Below are 8,885 nucleotides of genomic sequence, written 5' to 3'. Positions count from 1 at the left end.
TCAGTCTGTCTGCAGGGTCATCAGTCTGGGATGAAGCTGAACTTTGGCCTCAAGCCCTTGATGTATTCCAACCACAAACCTGCAGACACACTCACATAATGGACATGTGTGGCCTCACAAGAGGCTCGATTCATTGTGGTCATTTTTGATCAATTCCTCAGCTCTCTTCTGTCACTTATTGTCCGCGCTGTTGAAGCGTCGCTCTGTGCGGCTGCTTCACTGAGTGGTCAGGTTTAGAAACACGTGGCCATCGACAACATGATCTTCTCGGATGATTAATCCAGCCACCATTTATCAGCTAATCGATGCAGCGATGATCGGGAATTTTCTATTGATTACATTCAACAGCAGCTGATACACGATTATGTGGGAGAACCACACATTCTTGTACAGGAAGGACAGAGGGGTGGCCTGCCCAAAAGCCAAGATTAAACAGCAAAATTAGGATTTTGGACATTTTTTAGAGAGAAAACTAGCTGAGGTGGAAACATATTAATGACATTGACCCCCACAGTGACAATAACTTTTTGGTTTTCCTCACGTTTTTTTCAGTGGCTTTAGAAATGTGTTCTAGGGGAAATATTTCACACAAAACCAAGATCTAAAATAAATATATATATATAGATATATATATGTATTGTGAATATATTATTCATTACAGTTTTTCATTTAATCGTTTACAGAGTAAAAATGATTTTCAGAAACAATCAGAGCCACACGTACTACTGCACACAGTATTTGTACACTATTTTGTTGTGGAAATTTTCCATTCCAATGTGTTGGGTGCACACCGGTCACTTCTGGCCCCTTCTTGTCACAAAAACGACGAAACGTGCGACTGCAACCCCCCCTCCTCCCTTTAATTGAGGAACTGGCCAAGCGACCTTTGACCTGGGGGGTCATTACCGTATTGTGCGCGGAGCCGCGGAGAGCCGCAGCACCATTTGCGAAGGGAGTCGTGTGTCGAAAATGGATTAATTCTCTCTGGCCTGTCGTGCTCGATACTGACTGGAAGCGGCCGGGAACAGAACTGTGTAGAGAAGCACAGATCAAAGCCTACAGGAACGATCCTGCTTTAAGACACCAAACCTGAGCCAATAAACCGTTTATGAAATGAGCTCTCGGACAGGCTGCTTATGGACTTTACCATAAAGCATCAAATTGAATGTTTCGCTTGTGTGGTCTGTTGGAAGTCGATAAGGTGCCGGACAGGGGGTCCAGGCAGCCTCAGCTCAGGATTTTCATTGTAACAAGCCTCCCGATCCCATTGGGATATTCTATAAAATATCAATAATCACTCTCTTTACGCGCTCCTTATCAAATTCAACATACAATTTTATGAAGGTATTTTTGGATTTCAGCTTTCCATAAGTGCGGTTGTCGTCACTGAAAAAATAACCCTTATATTTGAATCCCTCAGACTAATGGGAATTTTATGAAAAAAATAACAATAGTCGTCCTGTGACGATATGTAATACCGATCACATTCATATTTCATTTAATTCAATTTAATTCCATAATAAAGAATACAAACGTGTTTCGCGTACCTGAATATTGTCTAAATAAATCGAGCTATATTTTAAAAATGGTCTGATCTTAATTCCTCCAATATGAACGCGACAGTAAGAGTTTCTGTTGTCTTTTCATATTTTAATGAGATAAACTCGCACGACACAAATCGCGTAAATCCTTTCTGCTCCTCCATTTATGTTTTAGAATTGCACAGCGACAAAAGTATTGTCTTTTTTAACAATTATTGTTAAATAAACTCCAGGCGGATAATTTGTAATATATTAATGATTCGAACAATCGGGACTAACACACACTAAGGTGCGAGTGAATTACCGGGCCGTTCTCTGAATGTGATCGTTGGACTTTCAAAATATTCCAGAAGTTTCTTACGAAGGAGTTTAGCTCAAAATAATATCGAAATTCTGAACACCATCAAACAGAAGGCATTAGATTTTACTCTGAGATCGTAAGAATATCAATTTAAATACAGAGAACAGTTAATATGTATTTACATTTCATTTTAATGTTATGCATTCATGAATATATACATTAATAAATACGTTTTAGAGTAACAAAGTCAGCGGTAATATTGAAAACTATCAGAAATCGGAACAGTAGTCTTGGTTAATATATTAATATTCAAAAAACATCTGCATGAATATTTACATATTTCCTCGCTAATCGTAGAAGTAAACAGCTGTAGACTGTGGATTCTAATAGTCGAATATAGATGAATATATTTGTAACGTCATCAATAACTTTGGGGTTCAATTCGACCTAAAAAAGGTGGGAAGAGTTTTTAAAATCCTCCCCATAACTCAGCACAATTAGAACTCAATTTTCTTAAGATTTGTATTTGTTTTTTGTTTTATCTGACGTGCGACAATTTCCAAATTGCATGTAAATGATATGTATTGTTAAATTACGTGTGGAGGATTCGGAATACAGCTTATTCAAGCCACTCACACGCACTCACAGACGCGCACATATTGCTTTTGTAACATTAAAATGAAATGCGTGGTTCTAAGAGGAAGAGTTAGTGATATAAAGTATGATAAAGAAGAGCCCTGAAAAGACCTTCATTAAAATGATTCATATTAGTTCAGGTAAAAAGCCGCGAAGAGAGATCACCAACTGGAAAATGTTCATCTTCCCCGCTTTAAGAGAACATGTCACTACCCCGACACACGCACACGCGCACAGACGGAGATACACACACAAGACGTGGTGCGTTTAGGGCTCACGTATGTGTTTCTCAATGCAGCACCCAGGAAGCACAGTGGTGACTTTTAATGACACGTCCTAAATAAAAGTGACCCAATAGATGAACAAGAAACAAATATCACTGCTAAATAAAAAACAGAAGTCCTCTTCTTTTTTCTTTCTTCCTTAAGGTTAAGTCTCCCGACCGAAACGTGCACTGCGTCTCGGTCTCTCGGGATTCCAAGTCGTCATGTGCACCGGGCTTCACTCACGTGCCGCTATAGTGAATAAGCTGTCCTCACCTGCAGCCTCGCGTGTTCTTCATGCACGGGCTCCACTTAATTAATTAATACATGCACGTTTGGCAAAGGCACGTGTTCAGGTTTCACTACAAATGTAAAGGCAAAGCTCCCGTGGCGTTGTGTAACAATCCTTCCCCGAAAGCTGCAGTATAAACATCTGGGTGACGCATATGTACCCGCCACATGGATGCAACCCCGCGCACATCAAAAGAAACCAAATGATCCCCATCAACACGTTTTCTCTGCTGGTCAAATGAGCTCAGTGCTTGTTGGGATTATCTAGAGCCCACATGTATAACAATAATAATAATATGATACTGTGACCATCGCGCGTAAAGTTTTAATGGAGAGCAAAGGTCAAGCACATGTACACAAATGCGTTTGAAAGCCACAGCATTGATCATCCAGGTGTGTGTGTGTATGTGTGTGTGACATCACATTGACGACATCTCAAATATTATAGCATTCCGTGTTGAAGATGAGTTGCTTGCAACAATTTATTCGGGCGATTTAGTTGTTTTGACGATGTCACGGAAGAGCTGCTGGTCGGATGATCGCCGCGCGCAGTGCGAACGGCCGCCAGCTCGTCGGCAGCTCATCGGCCGGGCAGGGAGGTCTGCGCTCTCCGCTCTCCTCTCCTCTGCCGGCGCGAGCTCCCCGCCCGGCCTTATAAAGCCCACATATCCCCTCCTTTTAATTGATTTTCTCATAATTAACTCAGTCTCCCCATCGATTTCCCTTCGGCGGCGTATAAGCTCCTCTGCGCGTTGAGGTGACGTTGCGCTATCTGCGGACATCGGGACACGACCACTCTGATAATAAAAAGAAAAACCCTCACGGCGCAGGTTAATTTGGCCATAAGCGGTGTTCCGAGCTACATTGTGCTCCAAATGAAGACGCAGGATGCCCATTTACACACCAGAGCTCTCAACCCGGCCGTGGCCTCACACGATTTGGAAGCAAAACAAACAAACAAAAAAGGACTAAAGAGGAGTCATCGCAGCAAAGAGCCTCACGCGTGTAAACTGCTGTCTCTATTCCCACATGACTTCTCTCCTGAATCCATAAATCCATTCTACCTCAACGGCACGAATTGCAAGGTAAGCGGCATTACGCACGAAATCAAAATCTAACCATCCAGCCAACACACTCAGTCACGTCGTTTATACGAGGCGGATGACGTGCACGACATTCGCAGGCGACAGGGGAAAGCGTTGCAGGTGCACAGCGGCTGCGTGTCTTCGTGTGCATGCATAACATAGAGCACGCACCCCCCCCGAATCAAATATTCCCGCGATAGCGCAACATGCAGAGCAGGAAAGAAGACACAACGCTATTCGTCCACGGAGCAAAGGCGCACGGGAGGACACGATAGAGAGAGAGAGAGAGAGCAAGAGGAGAGAGAGTGGGAGAGTCAAAACACCGCCCCCCCTCCGTGATTAATTTCTATCTAATCAATAAGAAAGAGAAAGAACATCCGCGCACAAAAAAAATCGTGTCGGACTCCCCTGCAGGTGGACTGCAAATCTTTCGCCTTTTCAATTGACACAGAACAGAAAGCTTGTGATTTGGGAAAGGGGAAAGGGGGGAGAGTGCATACGGCTGAGGAGAGTTAAGGTGAAAAGACACATGGAGGAAAAGAAGTCTACAGGATGCATATCTGAGCCACACATCACGCGCGCCCCTAGGAGCCATTTCTTCTCTGTTTTTTTTTGTTTTGTTTTTTTGTGGATGTGAAAATTTACCAGTGCTTCCATCGGTGAACGTCTCCATCCCCGCCATGCGAGCAGCCTGTCTGGACAAGAGAGGGATGGAGAGCTGAAAGATGGGGGAGAGAGGGTACGGGAGGGGGGGCAGAGGTGTGTGTAAGAGGGGCCAGTGTGTGGGGCGGTTGATCTGGGTTGGGGGCTCAGCATTAAACTGAGGGGCTGAGGGGTTAGAGGTGAGGGTGGGGGGAGTTTGGAGGGATATGGCAACACCCTAACCTTTCATGTCCCCCCCCCCCCCCCCTCTCTCTCTCTCGCTCTCTCTCTCTCGCTCCATCTCTCACCCTCGACGTGTGTCTCTCCTTGGTTTCCATGGCGATCCGGTGGCTGTGGTGCTGCTGCTGAGGAGAAAGAGGCGCGCGTGTAAGAGACAAGGAGGGAGCGAGGCGAGACGGTCGTTTGAAGTGCAAGGAGGGAACCGTGACACATCTCAGGTAATTAGCAATAAGAGACGTCTCAAAAATTAAATAACACTGCATGTGAAGACCTCGTCGCATGTTCTCCCAAAGATGAATAAGTGCTGGGGCACAAGAGCAATATGTTTTTAAGGGCCACGTGTGATTTGCATAAAAATTAGGTGACCATTAAGTTAAAGTATCTCTGACGGGGAGGTTCGTAACTTCATGACAGATGTTGCCGATGTGACCAAATGGATATTCAGCAGGAGGCCCTGCAGTTTTGAATATGAGGCCTCCTTAAATTGGTGACTCCTCTATGCTGCCCCCTGCAGGCCATAGAAAGCACTGCCGTTCCTGCTCAGTGTGAGCAGAGACCTGCTGCTCACAAACTAACACAGTGTGACTAGATTGTTCCACTAGATTTCATACAATAGCAAATCATTATCAAATAACAGAATAAGAGATACGTCGACCTTTTTGTTAATAGTTACAAATCAAGCAATTGGCTTGACCAATTTCATTTCCATTTTTATGTGCTGGTGTGTCGTCTTCCCTTCTTTGCGACTGACCTCCAGCTTTATAACGCCACACGGCTTTGGAGAAGATCACCTAATCTAATTTACCCCCCCTCAATAAAAGCCATAGAATGTCCCGTATCAGAGAGCTGTACCATACGCTGCAGGGTATACATATAATAAAGGCGGCCCCAGTGGGCCGGCAGAAGGCTGTAGTGTCTATCAGCTTTAGATGACACGTTTCGATAGGAGACTGATTTAGGCCTGAGCTACCACAAGATGACTTGAGTCTCCATCCAATCAAGGTGGTGCGAAGAACACCTGCGGACAGACAAAGTCCGCAGGAAGATGATGGCCAGTGTCCAGCCGCTCAACCCTGCATTACATTAGCTTTTTGCAGCAAATGCAATTTTCACTGTGGAACACGAGACCACCTCTGATGTCTCTATGAAGTGTTTTAGGCAATAAGCCGAACAGTCATCTCTCCAGATGTTTGGTGTGCTCTGGCCGCCTTATATATTTGAATCAGAGCTATTCCCTACAGCTGGTGATAGAAAGTGAAAACACATGTTGAAACTGATTCGTTAAAACAAACAACACGGTTTTATTATTTGCCATCTTGACCCGATGATGGATTCTCTCTTACCATGGCTCCCTCCTGGTTGCTTGGTCCCCAGTCGACGGCATCACAGGACTGCCACTGTCCTGCCCTATCGCCGTCACCATGGCAACGGGATCTTTGACCCCATCTGTGGAATCCTTGACCTGGATGTAGATCAGCGAGGCATCAACAGAGCCTATTGGCTGAAAACTGCTGCTGTGCAGAGGTGGCGTGACTGTGGCGGTGCTGATGGGGTCAGTGTAGCGGGCCAAGAAGATGGGAGGGTCCTGGGGTCTGCTGGGCCTGACTCAAACCCCCCCGCGCCCCCCTTCAGCTGGGGCTTGTATCGCGTTGAACAATGATGGTGTTATTTAAAGTATAAATACATTTTTTATGCCATTCTGATCAGATACCACTCTCATATCTAGGTCTAAGCTTTTAAGCATTTCTGCACAAGTAGAAATTCTCCACTCTACTACATCTTTGCATGGCAAATAGATGTTTGCTGCTATCCTCACGCTCTGAATACCGTAAAGCAGTGGTCCCCAACCACCGCGCCGCGGACCACAGAAAGCTTATATATATTTTTTTTCTGAAAAATGTTTTATTTTGAAAATTGACCAGATTTTCTCCTAATTATGTGCGCTCGTCCCTCTGACAGATTCCCCACGCGTCACCAGGCGTTTTTCTTCACGTTTACAATTGTCCTCTTACCGTGCACGGCAGTTTCGCCCACCAGCGAACACAGAGCACGTGACTACTACACCCACCCCCCCGTCGGACCTTCTCGACCGGTCCGCGAAATATTGTCTGACATGAAAACGGTCCGTAAGGTAAAAAAGGTCGGGGACCACTGTCGTAAAGAACTTCTAAGCATCCAAACTGATTGGAAGATTGTGAAAAACATTCAGCACAGATCGGTTGTCAGAGACACATTCGTGGAAGGAGGGATCCGTACAAGGTGAGGTAGCGGCCTCAGCATCACTTTTAGTTTTACAGCCAGATGAAATAAAAATGGGGTAGCTGTAGAGCTGGGTCCAGAGTCCAGCTCTTGGCCTGATGAAGTCCCCTCGGCGAGCACCTCCGGAGGTCCAGCTCCTCTTGAAGAGGGCGGTCTGTGGGAAGGAAGGGTTGCCCTGCTCGCTGAGGTTCTGCCTGTGCTTTGTCCTTGGATATTTGGGAGCATAATGCTCCGGAGTGCTCCAGATATGTGGCCCAATTTCTACGACGAACACATCTCTCACAGTGGCAGGGTCATCCAGGAGGGAGGCACTGTTCAGAGGAGCAACACGGCCGCAGTATTTAAGTTGGATCTCTGTAGTTCTGCAGACTTCTCAGACAGAGCGCCTGGGTCTCCCCGTGGGCATCACTTCGCTGGTCTTGCTTTAAGGCTGGGTGTGGTGAAAACTGGGCTTTCAAAAAAAGCCCAGTTTTCCCCGAGGCAGGCCTGGGGCAGTTTAGCAGGCCATCAAACAGACCTACTCTGAACAGGGTAGAAACTGCCCTATCAGGCTTTTTTCCCCCAGAGGGTTGGTCCCGCTTATTGTTCTCCATGATGGCGAGTCAATAATAAAACTTCATTTGTACCCTCAGCAGCAAATTTAACAGGTGTTGTCAGTGTTTTGAACCAATCTAATAATGATGCCTTTAAGTCAGACAGGCTTGTAACATTGCACTGAATATTTCAATTGACAGGCACGAGAGATCAACAAGCAACCTTGAAATATGAATAAAATTGACAATTAATGTAGCTCTGCTGTATAACCATTGATGGACGTAGTTTGTGTGTACATTGAATTAAAGAAATATAATAAGATAAATTAGTCACGTTTAGTACAAACTTGGGTTATTAAATAAATATTTTTATTTCATTGGGGATTAATGTCTGTATTTGAGGATCACTCGGCTAAAATGCCATGGCTAACTAGAGAATGTCCCTCATTACTGTGCATGGTTGCTTGGAATCTGACTGAAATGAGGTGAAGTGCCCTTTTGCCGACATTTTAATTATTTATTCATCTGCCAGAGGACTCTGTTGGTCTACATCAGAGGACTAAGTCATGTCCAAAGAGGTCCAGCAATAAGTCAAAGGTCTATACTCTATAACAGGAAATAGTGGATGTATCCAGAAAGAAGTATTTCGTAATGGGACATTGAAAAAAAAATCAACATATTAACTCATTTCTGCTACACTATGTTTACTTATTTCCCATAAAAAAACAGCACAGCACAGTGTCCAATCTACAAGACTGGACTCAAACCTTAAGGACAATGGCCCCTGGAATAACGCAAAAAATAAATTTAAAAAACAATCAAAGAAGCATAAAATCCATTTACTAGCCGAGAGGCAGCCACAAAAAGGTTTTAGTAAGAATCAGTGGCAACTATGTTTGATTGCTATTGTGGGTAGAAAAAGGGCAGCCTTGAGCTGAATATGGATGTTTTTTCCCCCAATATTTTTGTAACTAAAAAGAAAGAAAGCGTCAATCCAGCAGTTTAGAGCCATGCAAGCCACGCAATGATTATGAAGCGTTCAAGGAAGTGAACGTTAAAGGAGAAGAAAATTTAGCACAAAGCTGGCTGAAGAA

Source organism: Gasterosteus aculeatus, chromosome 20 (assembly GCF_964276395.1).
Source record: "Gasterosteus aculeatus chromosome 20, fGasAcu3.hap1.1, whole genome shotgun sequence".
NCBI lineage: Eukaryota > Metazoa > Chordata > Actinopteri > Perciformes > Gasterosteidae > Gasterosteus > Gasterosteus aculeatus.
The sequence above is the reverse complement of the archived record's forward strand: the minus strand, read 5'-3'. Positions refer to the sequence as shown.